Source organism: Sapajus apella, unplaced genomic scaffold, assembly GCF_009761245.1.
Source record: "Sapajus apella isolate SASKATOON/1434 unplaced genomic scaffold, GSC_monkey_1.0 scaffold1, whole genome shotgun sequence".
NCBI lineage: Eukaryota > Metazoa > Chordata > Mammalia > Primates > Cebidae > Sapajus > Sapajus apella.
In genome coordinates, this window is record NW_022436941.1 from 27,385,280 (window position 1) to 27,410,331 (window position 25,052).

At 38.7% G+C, this 25,052-nt stretch overlaps 1 protein-coding gene and 1 long non-coding RNA gene across 2 annotated transcripts in view; one reads left to right on the top strand and one right to left on the bottom strand.

The window, feature by feature from the left end:
• The window catches only part of MCC (MCC regulator of WNT signaling pathway), a 460,067-nt gene that overhangs the window by 114,628 nt on the left and 320,387 nt on the right, over positions 1 to 25,052 (top strand). The gene's annotated exons all lie outside the window — the stretch shown is intronic.
• LOC116539223 lies at positions 1,324 to 24,125 on the bottom strand. The gene is made up of 3 exons (XR_004264035.1): positions 24,114 to 24,125; positions 21,729 to 21,731; positions 1,324 to 1,408 (listed from the first exon to the last, which is right to left on the bottom strand). It is a non-coding gene; the product is annotated as an uncharacterized LOC116539223 (long non-coding RNA).

The window sequence follows — 25,052 nt, forward strand, 5'->3', positions numbered from 1 at the left end:
ACTTAAGATTATTGTGTAAAGCTCATTAAAATTACATGACCTATGGGCCCTGGGAACAGAAGACAAATTCCAGGGTCTTCTCAGGTAGGGAATATAAGTCCTTTTTTAAAAAAATCTAGAAGCCTAGAGGGCTGTATATTCTGGGTAAGTTTGAACAGAAGTATTCTACCCATATATTACCCTCAGAATATTAACAGGAAAATTGCCTTGGAGGTGATTAAAGCAATTCTAAAAGAATATCCACAAATAATTTTCCAGAGAATATGGGCAATGCAGTATCTATAATTACTTAGTATATAAAGAGACTACACACATGAGCAAGAATTAGCATAAAAAAACAAACATAGCAAGATTTGATTTACTGAAATTATCAAACTTAGAATATAATTACATTTACTATGTTCAGAAAGAAAATCTAAGCTAGAGGAAAGGAAAACCAAAAAGACCAAGCAGATTCAAAAAACAATCAAGTGAACATCTAGGAATGAGAATGTTATATTTGAAATTAAAATCTGATTAAAATGAACAAATTAGAAAGACAGAATTTGTGAACTGAAAGAGAGATTTGAGGACATTAGTTTCAAAAGCACAAAGGAAGGAAGAGATGTGAAATATGAAAGAGAGGTGATATGGTTTTGATCTGTGTCCCCACCAAATCTCATGCTGAATTGTTATCCCAGGTGTTGGAGGTGGGGCCTGGTGGGAAGTGACTAGATCATGGGGTCGAGTTCTCATGAATGGTTTAGCACTGTCCTCCTCTTGGTACTGTATAGTGAGTGCGTTCTCACAAGATCTGGTTGTTTGAAAGTGTGTAACACCTACCCACTCTCTCTCCTCCTCCTGGATGTGAAGTGCCGGTTCCTCATTTGCCTTCTGCCATGATTCTAAGTTTCCTGAGGCCTCCCCAGAAGCTGAGCAGATGCCAGCATCATGCTTCCCCTATAGCTTGTGGAATCATGAGCCAGTTAAACCTCTTTTCTGTATAAATTACCCAGTCTCAGGTATCTCTTTATAGCAATGCAAGAATGAACTAATACAGAAAATTGGAACCAAGTAGTGGGGTGTTGCTATAAAGATACCTGAAAATGTGGAAGTAGCTTGGAACTGGGTAATGGGCAGAGGTTGGAAGAGTATGGAGGGCTCAGAAGAAGATAGACTTGTTGAATGGTTGTGACTAAAATGCTGACAGTGATGTTGACAATCAAGTCCAGGCTAATAAGGTCTCAGATGGAAATGCGGAACTTTTGGAACTAAAGGTCACTTTTGCTATGGCTTAGCAAAAACCCTAGCTGCGTTGTGCCTCTGCTCTAGGGATCTGTGCAACTTAGAACTTGAGAGTGATGATTTAGAGTATCTGGTAGAAGAAATTTCTAAGCAACAAGGCATTCAAGATGTGGCCTAGTTGCTTCTGACAGCTTATGCTTATACATGTGAACAGAAAAAAATGACCTAAAACTGGAATTTAAAAAGGAAGCAGGGTGTAAGTTTGGCAAATTTGCAGCCTGGCCATGTGGTAGAAAGAAAAGCCTATTTTCAGGGGAAGAATTCAAGTAGGCCACAGAAGTTTGAGTAAGTAGAGGAGCCAAGTACTTAATAGCCAAGACAATAGAGGAAAAGACCTCAAATGCATTTCAGAGACCCACACAGCAGCCCCTCTTATCACAGGCATGGAGGTCTAGGAGGATTTCTTAGCCGTGCCCAGAGACTCACTACCCTGTGCAGGCTTGGGACACTGCTCCCTGCATCCCCATTACTCCAGCTCCAGCCTTGGCTCAAAGGGCCTCAGATAGAGCTCAGACCACTGCTCCAAAAGGAGCAAGCCATATACCTTGGTGGCTTCTACATGGTGTGAAGCCTGCCAGTGTGCAGAGAGCAAGAGTTGAGGCATGGAACCTCCACCTAGATTTCAAAGGATGTATGGAAAAGCCTGGATATCTAGGCAGAAGACTGCTGCTGGGGTAGAGCCCTCGTGGAGAACCTGCACTAGGACAATGTGAAGGGGAAATGTGGGGTTGGAGCCCCCACATGAGTCCCCACTGGGGCACTGTCTAGTGGAGCTGGGAGAAGAGAGCCACCATCCTCCAGACCCTGGAAGGGTAGAGCAACTGGTAGTTTGCACCCTGTACTTGGAAAAGCCATAGGCACTCAATGCCAGCCCATGAGAGCAGGCACAGGGACTGTAACCTGCAAAGCTACAAGGTCAGAACTGCCCAAGGCCTTGGGAGCCCATTGCTTGCATTAGTATACCCTGGATGTGAGACATGGAGTCCAAGGAGATTATTTCAGAGCTTTAAGATTTAATGACTGCCCTGCTTCGTTTTTAGTTTTGGGCTTCCTTTCTTTTTTTTTTTGAGACAGAGTCTTGCTCTGTTGCCAAGTCTGGAGTGCTGTGGCTCAATCTCGGCTCACTGCAACCTCTGCCTCCCAGGTTCAAGCAGTTCTCCTGCCTCTGCCCCCAGAGTAGCTGGGATTACAGGAACCTGCCACTACACCTGGCTAAGTTTTGTATTTTTGTAGAGATAGGGTTTCACCATGTTGACCAGGCTGGTCTTGAACTCCTGACCTTGTGATCCACCCACTGTGCCCTCCCAAGTGCTGGGATTACAGGCGTGAGCCACCATGCCTAGCTATAGTTCCTTTCTTTTTGCCTATTTCTTCCTTTTGGAAGGGGACTATTTACCCAGTGCTTGTACTCCCATTGTATCTTGGATGTAATTAACTTGTTTTAATTATAAAGGATAATTGGCACAAGGGACTAGTCTTGTCACAGATGAGACTTTGGACTTGGGACTTTTTAGTTAATGCTGAAATGGGTTAAGATTTTGGGGGACAATTGGGAAGGCATGATTGTATTTTGCAATGTGAGAAGGACATGAGACTTGGAGGGCCCAGAGGTGGAACAATAGGATTTGGATCTGTGTCCCCACCAAAAATCTCATGTCAAACTGTAATCCCAAGTGTTGGAGTTGGAGCCTGGTGGGAGATGATTGGATCACGGAGCAGAGTTCTTATGATTGGTTTAGCACCATCCTCCTGTGGTACTATTTAGTGAGTGAGTTCTCATGAGATTTGGTTAAAAATGTGTAGCACCTCCCCCATCTCTCTCTTCCTCTTGCTGCAGCCATGAGAAATGCTGGCTTTCCCTTTGCCTTCTGCCGTAATTGTAAGTTTACTGAGGTCTCCCCAGAGGCCAGTGGATACTGGAATCATGCTTCCTGTGCAGCCGGTGGAACTGTGAGCCAATTAAATCTCTTCTTTATAAATTATCTGTTCCCAGGTTTTTTTTATAGCAGTGCAAGAAGAGACTAACACAGGAGACTAGAGTCAGAAAGTTTTTAACATAACATAAAATTAGATTTCCAGAAGGGGAGGAAAAAATGAAGCAGAAGCTCCCTCCCTCCACCCTGGAGTCATCTCATTAGCATGAAAAAGACAATTATGTTTCAGGAAATTTCAAAGATTTTTTGAAGCTCCGTGCCAGTAACAGGAACAAAATCTAAATATATATTTTTTGTTACACCATAAAATCATTATTAAAAATAGGCTAAATTTTAAATGACAAAGGATTAAATTTGTTAGAAAGATGTAACAATTTAAAATTTGTCTCAACCTAATTATATAGCCTCAAAATACAAAGGCAAAACATTGACACCTATAAAAAATATACCAGTCCACAATCATTATGAGAGATATTAACATGTTTCTTGTTAACTATTAGAACAAGGCATACCAAAAGAAAAAAAAAAAGTAAAGATCTGTAAAAATTGAATGACTCAATTAATTAGCTTGAGATAATTCACATATAAAGTCCATTCCACTCAACTGCAAGATATGCTTTCTTTTCATATGTATATGGAACATTCATAAAGTTTTATCATGTACATGCCATAAAACAAGTCTTGACAAATTTACAAGTAAAGTAAAACAGACAGCTGGATGCAGTGGATCATGCCTGTAATCCAAGCACTTTGGGAGGCTGAGGCAAGCAGATCACTTGAGGTCAGGAGTTCAAGACCAGCCTGGCCAACATGGTGAAATCCCATCTCTACTAAAAATACAAAAATAAGCCGGGCATGGTGGTGCTATCTGTAATCTCAGCTACTCGGAAGGCTGAGGCAGGAGAATCATTTGAACCTAGGAGGTGAAAGTTGCAGTGAGCTGAGATTGTGCCACAGCACTCTAGCCTGGGTGACGGAACGAGACTCCATGTCAAAAATAAATTAATTAATTTAAAAGAAAGTAAAATAAAATAACACAGACCATGTTTTCTGAATACAATGCTGTGAACCTATACACTAATAACATTACTAAAAATATCATAAGAAATTCAGGAACATTGTATTAGGGCTTTCCAGAGCAACAGAAATAATAGGATGTATAGACGTAGATACATGACAGCATATTTAATGTGGGAATTGGCTCATGTGATCATAGAGTCTGAAAAGCCCCACAATATGCCATCTACAAGCTGGGAAACCAGGAAAGCTGCTGGTGTGGCTCCATCTGAGTTCAAAGGTCTGAGAGCCAGGGGAGGCTATGGTGTAACTCTCAGTCCAAGTCCAAAGACCTGCAATCCAGAGGAGTTGCTGGTGGAAGTCCAAGAGTCCAAAGGCCAAAGAACCTAGAATTTTGAGGCCCCAGGGCAGGGGAGATGATGGATATACAAGCTCCAGAAGACAGTGAATATACCTTTCCTCTTTGTTTCATCCAGTCCATCAACTGATTGGATGGTGCCTGCACACATTGGGTGAAGGCAGATCTTCCTTTCTCAGTCCATTAATTCAAATGTCAATCTCTTCTGGAAACACCCTCACAGGTATACCTGGAAATAATGTTTTGCCGGCTATCTGGGAATCCCTTAACCTAGTCAAATTGACACCTAAAATTAACCATCACAAATATACTTTTGAACAACCCATGGGTCAAAGATGAAATTAGGAAAATTCAAAATAATTTGAATTGAAAGTTTATGTAAATATCAATTGAAATGCAACTCAAGCAGTACTTAGAGAAATTTGATAGCTTTTATGTATATATTAGAAAACAAAATAAAAAGGCATCCATTCTGAGTTGAGCATCCATTCTAAGAATTTTGAAATAGAGCAGCAAAACAAAATAGAAAATATAATAAAGATAAGAACAAAAATTAATAAAATAGAAAAGCACTTTAGAGGTACAACAAAGACTGAAGATGGTTCTTTTTGAAAAGATTTATGAAATTGATAACTTCCCAGCAAGAATGCTAAAGTAAAAAAAGAGAAGGCACTAACAACTTTTAAAGGAAAAAAAAATAATGAAGTCCATTAGCCAAGACTGATTGCTGAGTAGAAGAGTTTTACTGGCAAGCAAGCAGTCCAATAAAGCATGGAGTCTAGGAAGGTTCTACAGGTTGAGGTTTGGAGGAGAAAAGAAAGGACCACAACTGTCTTTGTCCCAAATGAGGAATGCAAAGCCCCTGGATATTGTTAGTTGTCTGGCAGGATCTGGACTTGTTGGTTCCATACACACTGGGCTAGGTAAGGGTATGTGCTGTGTAAGTATGATACATACATAGCAGGAGTAGGACATCCAGGGGCCTCTGCTTTGCACATGTAGCAACTGAGTCAAGATTGGGTCATCCAGCCAATTCTGCAATGACATTGGCAGGCAAGATGACCAAGTCAGGGTTTGTTATAACTAATATCAGGAATAAAAAGGAGACTGCTACAGATGCTGGAAACACATCTGGAAAGGAAAGATTATGAACAGATTTCTGTCGATATCTGCAAAATTTTAGAAAAAATAGACGATTTCCAGAAAACCATAATGTACTAAAACTGATTCATTAAGGAATATAAAATCTAAATAGTTCCATAACTATGAGTGAAATCAATGCAGTCATTTAAAAAATCTTTCCACAAAGAAAATTCCAGGCCTAGACAGCTTCAATGATGAGGTGTACCTAACATTTGAAAACAGACAGGCTCACACATAACCTAATACAGAAACATAACAAGGACAGTGTGAGAAATAAAAATTATGGGCCAATTTTACTTTGGAACAGAGATGCAAAAATCCTAAACAAAATGCTAGCAAATCAAAATCAGTAATATATAAACAAAATTTAGAGTATATAGAGTTCGTCTCTGGAATGCAAACTTGGTTTAACATTAGAAAATCAGTGTAATCCACCAAATTAAGAAAATTTAAATGAAAAATATCAACTTTTCATGAATAAAGGATAATATTCTGTTTTTTGCAAAGAAGCTGGAATCAAAATCATTTTTTTGTATTCCCATTGGTGTATTTTTTCCCCTTGTCATTTTCCATTTTGATTAGGCTGATTTTCAGCCAAGAAGTATGACAGGGTTCTGGGCATGCCAGACGAGAGGTTGTATGTGATGCTTCTCATGGTAGAGAGCAGGCTCATCAACCCCATTCACAGTCTGCCATTTATAGCACTTAAAAACTAGTGATGACCAAGGGCTTACTGAATACATGGCCCATTAATATGCCTTGTAAGAGAAAGATAAATTGATAAAAAATGCAATCTCTGCCTTCTAACCAAGAGAGACAAATCTTTAAAAAAAGAAAAAAAAATCTTAAACTCATATGGACCATGGATGGTACCCCCTACTCCCCAGCCAGCTTCAGGGGCCTAAAAGACCAAACCTTCTATTCATCTTCTATAAAGTGAAACTCAATTACTATTTCTTTGCTTTAAAGCTCTTCATTTTAATGTTCCTTCCCCAAACTGTCCTTTGAATTCTTTAGCCCTGAAACAACCTTCTTGCTTATCTCCTTCATTATACCCAGTTTAGACAAACCAAGATAATGAGCCACCAAATATTATTTTTAATCGTTTTTTTAACGGTTAAAGATGCTTGCCTCAGCTGTGTTTTCATAACCAGATTATTAACTGCCCAAGGGCAGACACTTTGCCTTTTATATTAGACTTGATGAAGAACAGAACAACAGAAGCTAGGCCTGGAGGAGAATTTTAAAGTCTGTTTATTGCAGCTGCTCCTTGGGTTAGTCGTCTCTAAAATATCTCCCATTAAGCGTTCTCAGGCCTGTGCTTAAAGACATCAAGGATTGCTGAACTCACTTTGGCACATTTGGACATTAAAAATATCCACTAATGGTGATGGCGTTGATAAGCATGCTTCAGTCAGAAATTTTTCCTCATTTCTTTATTTCTTGGCACATATCAACAGTCTTGGGGTGAGGGAAGCAGAGAGGGAATTGCATTTCAAAATATATCTTCCATTCTATTTCCAATGTTACATTGAAATTCAGTACATTAGCCCTAGATAGGATACATGTGACACATGTATGTTCTAAATAAGACACTAATAAGCCCACTTCCTGAAGACAGACAAAGGGCAAAGAACTACCTGAGAGGTAATATTATTTACCGCTCCTTAGTAGACATGTCTTTTGAATGGTTTTTGATTTTTCCTCAGGAGAAGAATAAATAGACTCTATCTGTACATTCCCACCCAATTCTCCTTGTGACCACAGGCTCAGATTTTAAGACAATCGACCTGTGTTCACAATGTAATTTGTAGTGGAGGAGGCTAGTGGCTCTCAGGGGGATCACGTTCCTGAATTTCATACCAAGCATTGACATTAATGAATGACTAAAGACTCATGGTGATTCTGTTGTGGACTAAACAGTTTACTGCTGCTTCTGTTGATGTCAGTATTATCTAGAAATAGTAAATGTGCTGTGACAGGGACAGCTGACACCTGGCAGCCAATTTGTTAAAATTGTCCCATGCTTCTTGTGGCAACGTGGTAGCTTTAAATTCATAAAGGTAGCTGCCACTGGTATATTGAAAGGATTATATTCCTTCTTGCCAATGAGGGTAATAAATTAGTTAATGTTCTCTAAAGAACCTGCATAACTGAAAGATACAGGGCCACTAAACAGAGACAGTATCATAAGATACTGTTAATACAGGTCTCAGGATTCCCTAAACACTCTGCATTTTCATCTGCCTGAGTTGTGATGAGACGGTCCAGCACTCAAATGAAGGATGGAAAAGAAGCTGGAGGTAGAAAACAGAGGGGTGGCCGGAGCACAGATCTAATTAACGAATCATGCCTACTCCGCTTTTAAGTCATTGCTCCTGCCAGGAAGCATGGGTTTCCTCATGGTACTGGCCACAAGTTTTGGGAAGGTCAATATCCTCTCAAGATTAGACCTGGCCAAGTAGAATAGGGAAGTTAAGTCTGTTAAACCCAATAGCCAAAGACTGACTTACTAATGGAATATTCCGTACTCAGAGAAATTAACTTTGGCCCTGACATAATTGGCTATTTCCATTTTCTTTACGATAATGCTGGAATAAAACTGTTAGCAGCGGTGAATCTGTATGGGTCTGCAACAACCTCAATTCTTGCCTCCTAAAAAGAAAGAATTCAACTGAAGGGCATAAGGTGGAATGACAGACAAAGGCAAGTTTTAGAATGAAAGTTTATTAAAAAGTTTTAGGGCAGGAACAAAAGGAAGTAAAGTACACTTGGAAGAGGGCCAGTGGGCAACTTGAGAGAGTCAAGTGTGTGGTTTGACCTCTGACTTTGTTTAGGTCTTATACAGTGGCCTGCTTTTGAAGTTGTGTCACTTCTCCCCTGAGCCTTCCCTTGGGTTGGTCTGTCCACATGCTCAGTGGCCTGGTGGCACTTGGGAGGGGCTGCAAAAGCAATATGTTTATTGAAGTTGGACACATGCTCGCTCACTTGAGGAGCTCTTCCATTACCAATAGTGTTCCTAGAAGGTCAGACACGAGTTAAAACTCCACCCTTTTGCCTCTTAGTGCACATGCTTAAGCCCACTTGCCCCAGCTCCTGAGATCTTATCGGGAAGCTGCTGATCTCCAGTTTCAGGTTTTTTCTGTCTATTGGGAGACTGCCTTTCCCTGGTGCCGACTGTGAGCAATTATTATTTTATTTTATTTTATTTTTTATTTCCTATTTGAATACCCTTTATTTCCTTTTTTTTTAAATTGCATTTTAGGTTTGGGGGTACATGTGAATAACATGCAAGATTGTCGCATAGGTACACACGTGGCACTGTGATTTGCTGCCTTCCTCCCCTTCACCTATATCTGGCATTTATTCCCATGCTCTCTCTCCCCAACTCCCCACCCCCCACTGTCCCTCCCCTATTTCCCCCCAACAGACCCCAGTGTGTAGTGCTCCCCTCCCTGTGTCCATGTGCTTTCATTGTTCAACACCCACCTATGATTGAGAACATGTGGTGTTTGATTTTCTGCTCTTGGGTCAGTTTGCTGAGAATGATGGTGACCAATTATTATTTTAAACAGGCTGTTTTAACAACTGCCTGAGCATCACCTGATGGTCACCTGACATCCGTGGTGGGTGGGGGGCCCTCCCCAGTAACAAAACCATTGTTTAAAATTTCAGGCAGTGGTTAGATGCCAATGGTTTTGTATTTTTAAATTGATAATCATAATTGGTAACTTTCAGACGCTGGGAGTATACATTTTCCCTATATATTTGCTGTTATCTAAAATCAATTCCAAATAAATGTGAAATGTGATCAGATAATGGCTAACATTTGCTGATCAGTTTATTATATGCCAGGGATTATCTTAAATGCTATATATATTTTAACTTTATTTAATTCTCACAACTCCCCCATGAAAGTACACGTTTTTATCTCTATTTTAAAGATTGAGAAACTGAGGCTAAATAACTTGCTTGATGTCACATAGCTGGTTATGGTGTCTTTAAACTTGATACTAAGCAGCATGACTACAAAACCCCAGCTCTTAATCACTATTCTATGCCAATGAGCAATGTCTACAAAATTAAACTGAAAGAGAGAAAATGTGTCCTCTTCTAAAAATGGGAAAAATAATTGTGGCAATTCACAGGCTACTGGTAGAACCAAAGGTAATGTATGTGAAATGCTTAGTAGAGTACCCGGTCCTTGGTGTGGTGGGCTTTGAATAGCTGCTAGCTATCAGACTTGTTACCATCCTTAAGGTAAAGTTAAGGTGTTCCAGATGCTTTGGCTTGTCTTATTCTCACAGGATTTTTGGCCTGCTGGGAAGGTGGCATGGTGCCTTTGGTAAACAAGCACTGTAATTGTAGGCCTTGGAGCCAAACCTGGGTGGCACTTTGAAGATGGGATTAAAGTACTAACCTGTAGCTGCCAAATACCCAGCAGGGCAAATATCTCAGTGTTTAGCAGGTTTTTCTGTTTTAGCATTCTCTCTGAGAGCAGAATTTTCCAGTGATATGTTTTATAAATATGTCAAATTGCCACTCATTTCCTGTGCTATTTGGATGAATGAAAGAAGCATTTAGAATTTATGCTCTGCTACCTTCAAACACTAAATAGTCCAGTTAATGTATATGTGTATATATATATAAACTTGATATATATTATATAAAATATAAATTATATAATATATAATATATATTTTCAGCTGGAATACTATATATAAATGCATATATATACATATACATACATATATATATATGTATGTATATGTATATATATGCCAGGCATGGAGGCTCACACTTGTAATCCTAGCATTTTGGAAGGTTGAGGCAGGAGGATCACCTGAAGCCAGGAGTTCGAGACCAGCTGGGGCAACGTAGTGAAACTCCGTCTCTATAAAAGAATTTGCCCGGCTACTTGGGAGGCTGAGGCAGGAGGACCACTGCTGGACTCAAGCTTAGGAGTTGGAGGCTGCAGTGAGCTATGATTGTACGACTGCACTCTAGCCTGGATGACAGAACAAGACCCTGTGTCTAAAAACAAAAATACACCTTGCCTCTCACTTCAGAGGGCCCAATAGGCATTACAGTGCTTCCTTTGCTTCTGTTTGTGCAGAGACCACAATCTCTGGGCATAGGGAGGGTTTTGGATATCTACTTACAGGGATGCCAGGTGCCATGCAGCTTCCTTATTGGCCTGGAGAGCAACTGCTTAATGGCTATTATGGACTGAATGCTTGTGTCCCCTGCCTACATTGGTATGTGGAAACCCTAACCCCCAGTGTAATGGCAATTGGAAATAGGGCCTTTGGAAGGTAATTAAGGTTAGATGAGATAATGGGGTGGGGCCTTATGATGGGATTAGGGCCCTTATAAGAAGAGACACTGCAGAGCTTGCTCTTGCCCTCTCTTCTTGCCATGTGAGGACACACTAAGAGGTAGTTATTTACAAGCCAGGAATGCAGCCCTCACTAGAACCTGACCACCGTGGCATCGTATTTTGGATTTCTAGCCTCCAGAACTGTGAGAAAATATATTTCTGTTGCATCAGCTACCTAAGCTTTGGTATTTTGTTATGACAGCCCAAGCAGACTAATACAGTGGTAATCTCGTTGAGGAGCCTTTAAGAAAAACCAGCAAAAGAAGGGCGAGTGCTGGCATGAGTGAGCCCCACCTACCATGCCTTTGTTTGACTCTTTGTTTCAGCTCTTTAGGAGATGACCCAAGAAACGCACAATAGGAGTGAGATGAAATTACAGTTTTAAAAGGTAATAGAAATAATGGTGAAAGAGGGCAAATTCCCAAACCCAAAAGAGGATCCTCTAGCTTTGGTAAAGGGTCCTTGCTGGTGCCCTTTGAGGTTGGCACTTCTTGTACTTCCTTTGATTAACACACTTGATCTTTCTGTGGATGCTTTAAGGTGAAGTTGGTCAGCATTTATTTTTATAGTTCTTTTTTGATTGTCAAAATACAGGCAAAATGTGAATTAGGATTTTTTTCTTATGCCACTATTCTTTAACTAGTATTTCCTTCTTCAGTCGTTAATGTAAAAGCTGGAATATATGCATATGTATGCAGGCATCTATATCATATGTGTATATACATATATACACATACAGAGATTTCTCAAAAAGAATATTATATTCACATAGAAAAGATAACTTTTTTTTTCTAAATATTTTTCTATGTAAGAACAAAGTGCTATTGCCACATTCTTGCATTAGCAGGCCAAGAATAAGGTCTTAATAAGGCCATTAATTCTGGATGTTGAACAATAGTAATAATAATAATACAGGGTATGTGGTTGGTCATAGTACAATAAAAAGTCTAGAAGAAAAAGGGGCTGGGCTTAGTGGCTCATGCCTGTAATCCCAGCACTTTGGGAGGCTGAGGAGGGCAGATCACCTGAAGTCTGGAGTTTATAACCAGCCTGGTCAACATGGTGAAACCCTGTCTCTACTAAAAATACAAAAATTAGCTGGCGTGGTGGCACACATCTGTAATCCTAGCTACTCGAGAGGCTGAAATGGGATAATTGCTTGGTCCTGGGAGACAGAGGTTGTAGTGAGCTGAGATTGTGCCACTATACTCCAGCCTGACCAAAAGAGCAAGACTCGGTCTCAAAAAAAAAAAAAAAAAGAAAAGAAAAGAAAAGCAAAAAGAAAAAGGAAAAGAAACCCTCAGATGTTATCATATTTGAGAGAATATAAAAATCAAATCAATATTAAACTCTGTTCTTGTATTCACCAGATGTTTCCAGTTTTGCCCCTTCTGGACATGCAGTAGGATTACATGACTGGTATCCCCTTAGGATAGGGTTGGGCCATATGACTATATCTGGCCAGTGGGTTATGAGCCATGTGAGTCACTTGTGCACCAGAGCATTCAACTGCCAATGTCAGTCTCTCTAGAATACTCTCTTCCCACTAGATAGTGACAGATAGTGCTGAGTGATTACAATTAACAGAGCTCTTGCTGACCCTCAGATGGCAGTATACAGAGAAACAAGTCTTTTATGTTTAAGCCATTGAGATTTGGTACAGGGCGGGGGTCTTTTACTGCAGCATAATCTGGCTTGTCCTAATTAATAGAATTATATTAGCAAATTGCTGATACTGACTCCCAGTGGACAATGGAACAGTGGTAAGCTTATGAAGGAATTAGTGCCTAGAAGTGAACTTTGTCAGTTGTCTTCATACCATTCCTGAAAAGAAAAATGATTGAAGATTCCATTGTCCACTCTAGTTATTGTAGAAAACAGTCCTGTGCATGTGGCTATGTCAGGTGATAGATATCTATCCTCATATAATCTGCTAAAAATAAAGATACATCATGGCTAAAGTGCCTCATGTACTTTGCTAAGTGACCAGTATAGACAGGTATAGGGAGCCTAATCATGTGTAGACTGACCAATGTTAAGAATCCCATGTTGACCCTCTAGGCTAGATGGAATATTTAAGGAGGCTTTTGTAGGTTATCAACTCTGTATTGGTTTAAATGTTTACATATATCTGTGGGGCCACTTATGTTTGGTTATTATTAGGGGATTTATGTGCAAAAGCCTGCTAACAAAAAGGGAACTCAACATTTAAGTAGTATTGCAAGATCATATAGAGAGATATTTAAACCTATAATATTTATTTACTTTTTTTTTGTTTTTTGCAATTTCTCTCTGTGGTAAAAACTGTCTTCCTTCTTATTACCTTCTCATGACTGTTGTTAAGGGCATGGCTGGGACTCAAATGCAGAAAGTCCAAAGCCAAAGCTAGTGCTCATGACCCCCAGGCCCTCCTGCGTCTGGCCTGAGAGTGTAGAGAGTGCTAGGAGTGCTCCTAACAATGGCTTTGTCATTTGTTTGGGAACTCAGTAAGTCTGAGACCTGAGCCCAGCGAAGAATGTGAGGAGCAGCATTTCTAGCACAAAACAGCACATGAAAGGCCTGTGCCTTGAAAGCACCCATCATGTTAGAAGATCCAGGTCAGCCTGGCTGGAACCTGGTGAGCCAAGGGACATTGACACAATGATGTCCATGTCAAGGAGAAAATGCACAGCCATATCCCTGTGGGGAATGGGTGTAATATGAAAAACCATATTGCAAGAGGGCTCATGAGACCATTGACCTAATGTGTAGATGTCAGACAAAACCCAAATCATATTAAAATTACATTCTTAATTTTTCTTTCACTTACAGTATGCATAAAAGAGAAATATTAAGCAGGAATTGAGGGTTGTAACCTGATGATGTATTTACAAAATTTCTTCTGATGAAGAATAACTTGAACATTAAGGAAAAGCATTCATGTTAATACACAAATACTGATTCAAATGTCCGAAAGGAAAAAGGAGTCCCTTCCTCATCTCACTACAGAGTTGATAAAAGTGAAATTTGAGAGAGTGTATTCATGAACCCTTTCTCCCACTGCCCCCAGTGCTGATGCAGGGGGATAAAAAAGGAAATAATTTGAATGCTTCAGAAATGTCATAGAATGTTCTACCTTTCCACCAGATGGTAAGCTCTTTACAGCAAAGATTTTTATCTTAGCTTTGAATTAACATTTCTAGTATTTCTTGTAGTATCTATTACTTGGTGAGTTCTCAAAATCTGTTGGAGGGCAGGCAAGCAGAAAGGATGGGAAGACAGGAGAAAGGAAGGAAAGAGGAAAAAGTATAGGTAGAGAGTAAGCTTTTTTTTTTTTTCTTGGAGCACAGGAACCAATCTGAGGTTCACAAGGAGGTGAACAGAGGCTGTCAAGAGGCTGTATATGAACCATCAGCTACCATCATGCTTCAAAGGGCAAAAGGAAGATGGTTACCAGACCTACATTTTCAAAGTTTTTTAGTGACATGATCACAATTAAATGACTAGTTTTTGTCTCATGAATGTTGGTTTTTATTGAGAAAAAAATCTAACATGGAGACAGATTAAAAGCCAGTAATGGGAACAGTCTAGTATATATATTTGTAAAATGCACTTCCCTTTATATGGTCCATTTATGTGGATGCTATTATGATTGATTTTGGCTCCATAGCAGAGGATCTGAGATCCTCAGCATCATTTCAGCAAAATTGTTATGGTAATAATATGAAAGCCTTTTAATCTTGCTGATTAATATAGAGCTTGGCTAACCTAATTAAGTGATTCTGCCAGAAACTGGGTTTAGGTCTGTTAATATGGCATAATAAATTTCAAATGAAGCTTCCTTTGACTGTGTTACCCCAGAACTGTAGGTATTTTTTTAATATTTTGGGTACATTTAGGTGTATATATTTACGGGGTACATGAAATACTTTGATACAGGCATGTAGTACATAATAATCACATCATGGTAAAGGGGGTATCTGTCCCCTCAAGCATTTATCCTTTGTGTTACAAACAATCCAAGTATACTTTTTTCAATTATTTTAAATGCACAATTAAATTTTTGACTACAGTCCCCTGTTGTGCTAGCAAATAGTAGGTCTTATTCATTCTTTCTATTTTATTGCACACATTAACCATCCCCACTTCCCCTCTACTTCCCCCAGTACCCTTTCCAGCTCTGGTAACCATCCTTACTCTCTATCTCCATTAGTTCAATTGTTTTCACTTTTAGCTCCTACAAATAAGTGAGAACATGTAGAATTTGTCTCTCTGTGCCTGGCTTATTTCACTTAACATAATGACTTCCAGTTCCATCCATGTTGTTGCAAATAACAAGATCTTTCTTTTTATGGCTGAGTAGTACTGCATTGTATATACATACCACGTTCTCTTCATCCATTCATCTATTGATAAACACGCAAGTTGCATGTAAATCTTAATTATTGTGAATAGTGCTGCAATAAACATGGGAGTGCAGATATCCTTTCGATATACTGATTTCCTTTCTTTTGGGTATATACCCATCAGTGAGACTGCAGGATCCTATGGTTGCTCAATTTTTAGGTTTTTGAAAAATTTCCAAACTGTTCTCCATAGTGGTTGTACAAATTTATATTCCCACCAACAGTGTATGAGGATTTTCTTTTCTCCACATCCTCACTACTGTTTATTATTGCCTGTCTTTTGGATAAAATCCACTTTAACTGGGGTGAGATGATATCTCATTATAGTTTTGTTTTGCATTGCTCTGATGATCAATGATGTTGACCACCTTTTCATGTGCCTATTTATGTCTTCTTTTAAGAAATCTGTATTCATATTGTTTGCCCATTTTAAAATCAGATTATTAGATTTTTTCTGTAGAGTTGTTTGAGCTCCTTATATATTCTGTTTATTATTCCCTTGCCAAATGGGTAGTTTGCAAATATTTTCTCCCATTCTGTGGGCTGTCTCTTCACTTTGTTGATTGTTTCCTTTGCTGTGCAGAAGCTCTTTAACTTGATATAATCTCATTTGTCCGTTTTTGCTTTGGTTGCCTGTGTTTTGGGGATATTACTCAAGAAATTTTTGCACAGACCAATGCCCTGCAGAGTTTCCTCAATGTTTTCTTGTGATAGTTTCATAGTTTGAAATCTTAGATCTAAGTCTTTAATTCATTTTTGTTTTTGTATATGGTGAGAGATAGACGTCTAGTTTTATTCTTCTGAATAAGATATCAGTTTTCCCAGCACAATTTATTAAAGAGACTCTCTTCCTGAATGTATGTTCTTGACATCGTTGTCAAAAATGAGTTCACTGTAATTGTGTGGACTTGTTTCTGGGTTCTCTATTCTATTCCACCAGCCTATATGACTGTTTTTATGCCAGTAGCATGCTGTTTGGTTACTTAGTTCTGTGGTATAATTTAAAGTCAACTATTGTGATTTCTCCCATTTTGCTCTCTTTGCTTCTTAGGATAGCTCTCGCTGTTTGGGTCTTTAGTGGTTTCACATAAATTTTAGGATTTTTTTTTCTATTTCTATGAAGACTGTCATTGCTATTTAGATAGGGATTGCATTGAATCTGTAGATTGCTTTGGTTAGTATGGACATTTTAACAATATTGATTCTTCCAATCCGTGAACATGGATTATCTTTCCATTTTGGGGTGGTTCTTTTCAATTTCTTTCATCAGTGTTTTACAGTTTTCATTATAGATATCTTTTACTTCTTCAGTTAAATTTATTTTTAGATATTTAATTTTATTTGTGATTATTGTACTTGGAATTACTTTTTTTTTAAATTGCATTTTAGGTTTTGGGGTACATGTGAGGAACATGCAAGATTGTTGCATAGGTACACACGTGGCAGTGTGATTTGCTGCCTTCCTCCCCATCACCTATATCTGGCATTTCTCCCCATGCTATCTCTCCCCAACTCCCCACCCCCCCACTGTCCTCCCCTATTTCCCCCCAACAGACCCCAGTGTGTGATGTTCCCCTACCTGTGTCCATGTGTTCTCATTGTTCAACACCCGCCTATGAGTGAGAACATGCCATGTTTGATTTTCTGTTCTTGTGTCAGTTTGCTGAGAATGATGGTTTCCAGGTTCATCCATGTCCCTACAAAGGACACAAACTCATCGTTTTTGATGGCTGCATAATATTCCATGGTGTATATGTGCCACATTTTCCCTGTCCAGTCTATCATCGATGGGCATTTGGGTTGGTTCCAGGTCTTTGCTATTGTAAACAGTGCTGCCATGAACATTCGTGTGCATATGTCCTTATAGTAGAATGATTTATAATCCTTTGAATATATACCCAGTAATGGGATTGCTGGGTCATATGAAATTTCTATTTCTAGGTCCTTAAGGAATCGCCACATTGTCTTCCAAAATGGTTGAACTAATCTACACTCCCACCAACAGTGTAAAAGTGTTCCTATTTCTCCACATCCTCTACAGCATCTGTTGTCTCTAGATTTTTTAATGATCGCCATTCTAACTGGTGTGAGATGGTATCTCAATGTAGTTTTGATTTGCGTTTCTCTGATGACCAGCGATGATGAGCATTTTTTCATATGTTTGTTGGCCTCATGTATGTCTTCTTTTGTAAAGTGTCTGTTCATATCCTTCGCCCACTTTTGAATGGGCTTGTTTGTTTTTTTCTTATAAATCTGTTTTAGTTCTTTGTAAATTCTGGATATCAGCCCTTTGTCAGATGGGTAGACTGCAAAAATTTTTTCCCATTCTGTTGGTTGCTGATTCACTCTAATGACTGTTTCTTTTGCCGTGCAGAAGCTCTGGAGTTTGATTAGGTCCCATTTCTCTCTTTTGGCTTTTGTTGCCAATGCTTTTGGTGTTTTGGTCATGAAGTCCTTGCCTATGCCTATGTCCTCAATGGTTTTACCTAGATTTTCTTCTAGGGTTTTTATGGTGTTAGGTCTTATGTTTAAGTCTTTAATCCGTCTGGAGTTAATTTTAGTGTAAGGTGTCAGGAATGGGTCCAGTTTCTGCTTTCTGCACATGGCTAGCCAGTTTTCCCAACGCCATTTATTAAACAGGGAATCCTTTCCCCGTTGCTTGTTTTTGTCAGGTTTGTCAAAGATCCGATGGTTGTAGATATGTTGTGTTGCCTTCGAGGCCTCTGTTCTGTTCCATTGGTCTATATCTCTGTTTTGGTGCCAGTACCATGCTGTTTTGATTACTGTAGCCTTGTAGTATAGTTTGAAGTCCGGTAGTGTGATGCCTCCCGCTTTGTTCTTTTTGCTTAGAATTGACTTGGCTATGTGGGCTCTCTTTTGGTTCTGTATGAAGTTTAAGGTGGTTTTTTCCAGTTCTGTGAAGAAGGTCATTGGTAGCTTGATAGGGATGGTGTTGAATCTGTAAATTACTTTGGGCAGTATGACCATTTTCACGATATTGATTCTTCCTAACCATGAACATGGAATGTTATTCCATCTGTTTGTGTCCTCTCTTATTTCATTGAGCAGTGGCTTGTAGTTCTCCTTGAAGAGGTCCTTTATGTTCCTTGTTAATTGTATTCCTAGGTATTTTATTCTCTTTGTAGCAATTGTGAATGGCAGTTTGTTCTTGATGTGGCTCTCTTTAAGTCTGTTATTGGTGTATAGGAATGCTTGTGAATTTTGCACATTGATTTTGTATCCTGAGACTTTGGTGAAGTTGCTTATCAGTTTCAGGAGATTTTGGGCTGAGACGATGGGGTCTTGTAGATATACAATCACGTCGTCTGCAAATAGAGACAATTTGACTTCCTCCTTTCCTATTTGAATACCCTTTATTTCTTTTTCTTGCCTGATTGCTCTGGCTAGAACTTCCAGTACTATATTGAATAGGAGTGGTGAGAGAGGGCATCCTTGTCTAGTGCCAGATTTCAAAGGGAATGCTTCCAGGTTTTGCCTATTCAGTATGAATATCAACAGTATGATACTGGCTGTTGGTTTGTCGTAAAAGCTTTTATTATGTTAAGATATGTTCCGTCAATACCTAGTTTATTGAAGGTTTTTAGCATAAAGGGCTGTTGAATTTTGTCAAAGGCCTTCTCTGCATGAATTGAGATAATCATGTGGTTTTTGTCTTTGGTTCTGTTTATGTGGTGAATTATGTTTATAGACTTGCGTATGTTGAACCAGCCTTGCATCCCTGGGATGAATCCTACTTGATCATGGTGGATAAGCTTTTTGATGTGCTGTTGCAATCGGTTTGCCTGTATTTTATTGAAGATTTTTGCATCTATGTTCATCATGGGTATTGGCCTGAAGTTTTATTTTCTTGCTGAGTCTCTGCCCAGTTTTGGTATCAGTATGATGTTGGTCTCATAAAATGATTTGGGAAGGATCCCCTCTTTTTGGATTATTTGGAATAGTTTCAGAAGGAATGGTACCAGCTTCTCTTCGTATTTCTAGTATTACTTTTTAATTTTTTTTTTTCAGACTGTTCACTATTGGCATATAGAAATGCTACTAATTTTTGTATGTTGATTTTATATTCTGAAACTTTACTGAATTTGTCTATCAGTTCTAATAGCATTTTGGTGGAGTGTTTAGGTTTTTCCAAATATAAGAACATATATTAGGCAAACAAGGATAATTTGACTACTTCTTCTCCAGTTGGGATGCCTTTTATATCTTTCTCTTGTTTGATTGCTGTAGCTAGGACTTCCAATACTATGTTGAATAACAGTGGTGACACTAGGCATCCTTTTCATGTTCCAGATTTTTGAGAAAAGACTTTCAGTTTTTCCCTATTCAGTATGATACTAGCTGTGAGTCTGCCATATTAAGCTTTTATTGTGTTTAGGTATGCCCCTTCTATACTAAGGTTTTTGAGGATTTTTACCATGAAGGGATATTGAATTTTACCAAATACTTTCTCAGCATCAGTTGAAGTGATCATGTGGTTTTTGTCCTTCATTCAGTTGATATGACGTATCACATTGATTGATTGTATATGTTGAACCATCCTTGCATCCCTAGGATAAATCCCACTTCATCATTATGAGTAAACTTTTTAATGTGTTGATTAATTCAATTTGCTAGCATTTTATTGAGGATTTTTGCATCAATGTTCATCAGGGATATTGGCCTGTAGGTTTTTTTGATGTGGCTTTTTCTGTTTTTGGTATCAGGGTAATACTGACCTCATAGAATGAGTATGAAAGTGTTCCGTACTCCTCTATTTTTTTGAACACTTTGAGTAGGATTGGTGTTAGTTCTTTAAATGTTTGGTAGAATTCAGCAGTGAAGCCATTGGGTCACAGCAGTTTTTACTGGAAGACTTTCAGTATAGCTTCAATCTCATTATTTTGTAATGGTCTATTCAAGCTTTGGATTGCTTCATGGTTCAATCTTGATAAGTTGTATGTGTCTAAGAATTTATCCATTTCCTCTAGGTTTTCCAAGTTGTTGGCATAGTTGCTTATAGTAGCCACCTAATGATCCTTTGAATTTCTGCAGTATCAGTTGTAATGTTTCCTTTTTCATGTCTGATTTCATTTATTTGAGTCTTCTCTTTTTTATTCTTAGTCTGGCTAAAGGTTTGTCAATTTTATTTATCTTTTCAAAAAACCAACTATTTGTTTTATTGATCTTTTGTATTGTTTTATTTGTTTCAATTTTATTTATTTCTGCTCTGATCTTTATTGTTATTTTTTCCTACTAATTTTGGATTTGATTAGCTCTTGCTTTACTGGTTCTTTGAGATGCACCATTAGGTTCTTTATTCATTTCTCTACTTTTTGTTGTAGGCATTGGTAGGTATGAACTTCTCTCAGCACTGCTTTCACTGTATCCCACAGGTTTTGGAATATTGTGTTTCCACTATCATTTGTTTCAAGAAATTTCTCCATTTCTTTCTTATTTTATTCATTGACCCACTAGTCATTCAGGAGCATATTATTTAATTTCCATGTGTTTGTATGATTTTCAAAATTCCTCTTGTTACTGATTTCCAGTTTTATTCTATTGTGGTCAGAAAAGATGCTTGATATTATTTAAATTTTTTGAATGTTTTAATACTTTTGCTTTGTGACCTAAAATATATTCTATCCTTGAGAATGACCCGTGTGCTGAGGAAAAGAATGTGTATCCTACAGATATTGAAGAAATATTCTGTAAATATCTATTAGGTCCATTTGTTCTATTACACAGATTAAGTCCAATGTTTCTTTGCTGATTTTCTACTGGGAAGATCTGTCCAACACTGAAAATGGAGTGTTAAAGTCTCCAGTTATTAGGGCATTTAGATCTTTCTCTCTATCTTTAGCTCTAATAATATTTACTTTATATATCTGGGTGCTTCATTGTTGGGTGCATAATTACAATTGTTACATCTTCTTGCTGAATTAACCCCATTTTCATTATATAATGACCTTATTTGTCTCTTTTTCTAGTTTGTTTCTTGAAATCTATTTTGCCTGATACAAGTATAGTTACTATTTGGTTTCCATTGGCATGGAATATCTTTTTTCATCCCTTTATTTTCAGTCTATGTGTATCTTTATAGGTAAAGCATGTTTCTTATAGGCAACAGGTCATTTGGTCTTGATTTTTTTAATCCATTCAGGCACTCTGTCTTTTGATTGGAGGATTTAGCCCATTTACATTTAATGTTATGATTGGTAAGTAAGGACTTACTCTTACCATTTTGCTATTTGTTTTCTGATTGTTTTGTGGTCTTCTTTTCCTATTTTGCTTCCTTTCTGTCTTCTTCTTGGTGAAGGTTATTTGCTTTGGTGGTGTGGTTTAATTTCTTGCTTTTTATTTTTTATGTATTCAGTGTATGTTTTTTGATTTGATGTTATTGCAAGGTTTGCAAGTAGTATCTTATAACCCATTATTTTAAACTGATGACAACACTAATTGCATAAACAACAAAAAGAAACACACAAAAAGAAAACTAATAAAAACTCTATACTTTAACATCTTCCCTATTTTTTAACTTTTTGTTCTTTCTCTTTATGTCTCATTGTACTCTCTATGTCTTAAATATTTGTTGTAGTCATTGTTTTTTATTGGTTCATCATTTAGTCTTTCTACTTATAAGAGTAGTTTACATGCCACAGTTACTGTATTACAATATTCTGTCTTTTTCTGTGTGCTTACTATTACCACTTAGTTTTATACCTTCAGATGAGTTCTTCTTGCTCATTAATATCCTTTCCTTTCAGATTAAAGAACATCCTTTAGCATTTCTTATAAGTCAGGTCTGATGTTGATGAAATTCCTCAGATGCTGTTTGTCTATGAAGGTCTTTATTTTTCCCTCATGTTTGAAGGATATTTTCACCAGATATACTATTTTAGTGTAAAAGGTTTTTTCTTTTCTTCAGCACTTTAAATATGTCATGCCCCTCTCTCCTGGCCTATAAGGTTTACAGTGAGCAGTCTGCTTCCAGACGTATTAGAACTCCATTGTATATTATTTGTTTCTTTTCTCTTCTGCTTTTATGATCCTTTCTTTATCCTTGACCTTTGGGAGTTTGATTATTAGATACCTTGAGGTGGTCTTCTTTGGGTTAAATCTGTTTGGTGTTCTATAACCTTCTTATACTTGACTGTTGATATCTTTCTCTAGATTTGAGAGGTATTCTGAAAATATCCCTTTCAGTAAACTTTTTGGGTTTTTTGGGTTCGTTTGTTTGTTTGTTTGTTTGAGGCAGAGTTTCACTCTTGTTGCTCAGGCTGTAGTACAATGGCATGATCTCAGCTCACTGCAACCTCCACCTCCCGGTTCAAGCAATTCTTCTGCCTCACCTCCTGAGTAGCTAGGATTACAGGTGTCTGCCGTCATGCCTGGCTAATTTTTTTTTTTTTTTGTATTTTTAGTAGAGATGGAGTTTCACCATGTTGGCCAGAACTGGGTCTTTTCCTTCAAGACAGGTTCCTTTTCTGGCCCAGGGTATGTCTAGAAATGTCTGGAAGCTAGAGCTTAGAATGGGGGCCTCAGGTCTCTGCCTGGTGCCCTGTCCTGTTATGGCTGAGCTGGTTTCCAAGATGCAAAACTTAATCCTCTTTACATTTCTCTCTCCTCTCCTCAAGCAGAAGGAAGGTGTCACTTTATTTGCTGCAAGCTGTGCTGCCTGGGGTTATTGAGGTGGTGATGCAAGCCCTCCTTTAGCCACTCCCACTGATGTCTCACTAGGTCACATGCTGCCCTAGTCCACTGGCTCTAAGCCCAGTCCAGCACTAGGATTTGCCTAGGAATAATTGCAGTCTTTGTGTCCTAGACTGCCTTTCAGGTTTATCTAGAATCGCCCCCCACCCAGAGCACTTTAGCCCACTATGGCAAGGCTTGCTGAGAAACTCAAGTTCCGACTGCTGGGATGGGCAATTCCCCTTTGGCTAGGGCTGATCCAAATGCCCCCTCCATGGGTGGGCAGTGGCTGAGCCCAGCACAGCTTGGCTCTCTGCTGTCACAGGGCAGCACTGAGTTCAATGCCAGGTCACCCATTTGCTGTGCTTTGCCTCTCCCATAAGCACAAATTCTCCACAGTACATAACTGCTGCTGGAAGGTAGGTGAGGAGTGGTGTTGGCGATTCAAGACTGCCTTTCCTACCCTCTTCAGTGCCTCTTTCAGCGAGAGGAAGTTAAAACCAGGAACTGTGATTGATTACCTGATTGTCAGTTCTGATGATGGTGCTATTTTATGTGTAGATAGTTGTTAAAATTTGGTGTTTCTGTAGAGGGGAATGATCGGTGGAAGCTTCTATTCAGGCTTCTATTCATCTTGCTCCACCTCAGAACTATTGTATTTTCTTATTTGCGAATGAGGCTTCATGTTTGCATAAAGAAAAAGTTTATGTGTATAATTTATTTTGATTTTAAAAAGTAACTTCCATGTTGTATTTCCAGGTTAAAAAGTGAAACTCTGGAGTACTACAACCATGGATGGCTCAGCAATCCATTCAATAAATGTTCATTAAATGCTATATGTCACAAGCCCTCTGTATGATGCTGAGAGTACTGTGGTGAACATATGAGGCAAGGCCGAGCACCATGTCTTACCTATGAGATACAAATCAGTCCATGACTTGATCCAATGTGAGGGCTCCACTTTTCAGCTGTGGCCTCCATAGTCTTCTTGCCACATGTTGCTGGAGCCAGAACAGGGACCCTGAAGCATTTAGGCAGATAACAGACAATGTTCAGAGGAACAGGGGGAGGGAGGGCAGGCATTTACCAGTCTATGTTAAGGAAAGCAAAACCTCCCTTGCAATACAGTCAAGTTTATTTATTAAAATAAACTTGGAGCAATTGCAAACATAGTGACAGAATTGACTGCTTTGATAAAAGCAGTTGATGCGTCCCAGCTATAAAGGCACCGTATAAAAAGAATGTTGGGTTAGACCGACTGGAGAGGACCAGCAGAGCCAGAACAGTAGGAAACCATCTGAAGACAGGTTTCCTATTCACAATGATTAAATTCATCGATACCTGATAAGGGTAGACTGGACATTCATGTCGGAACTCACTGTACACAAACTGCAGTTTGCTGTATGTAATTATTCTCAAGTAAATTATAGAGCAATCTATATATGTTCTCATGTCATAGTACAAACTGGATCATTTTGTGTCCCTTTTTTGTCATTAAAAGCCATGTATTAAAGACCCTCCAGAATGAGATCTTTGCAGGCAGGGACTACAGTTTATCATGTTTACTGCTATATCCACAGGACCCAGTACACGTCCTGTGCATAGGCCATTGTCTGTTTTCTGGCTGCCCAGGCCTTTTGAGCACCCTTTCCTGTTTAGGAAATGTCTCACCTTATAAATACTGCCTCTCTAAAGTAAAACCAGAAAACACATTTACCCAGCTTTCCTTGTAGTTAGAGGCATGCTACCTAGGCTTCACCAACCGGATGCACCCACAAGAAACTTCCATTCAGAGTGAACAACACAACACAAGGAAGCAGGTGTTACTTCAAATCCATTTTTTCTGGAAAGAGTAACAACTG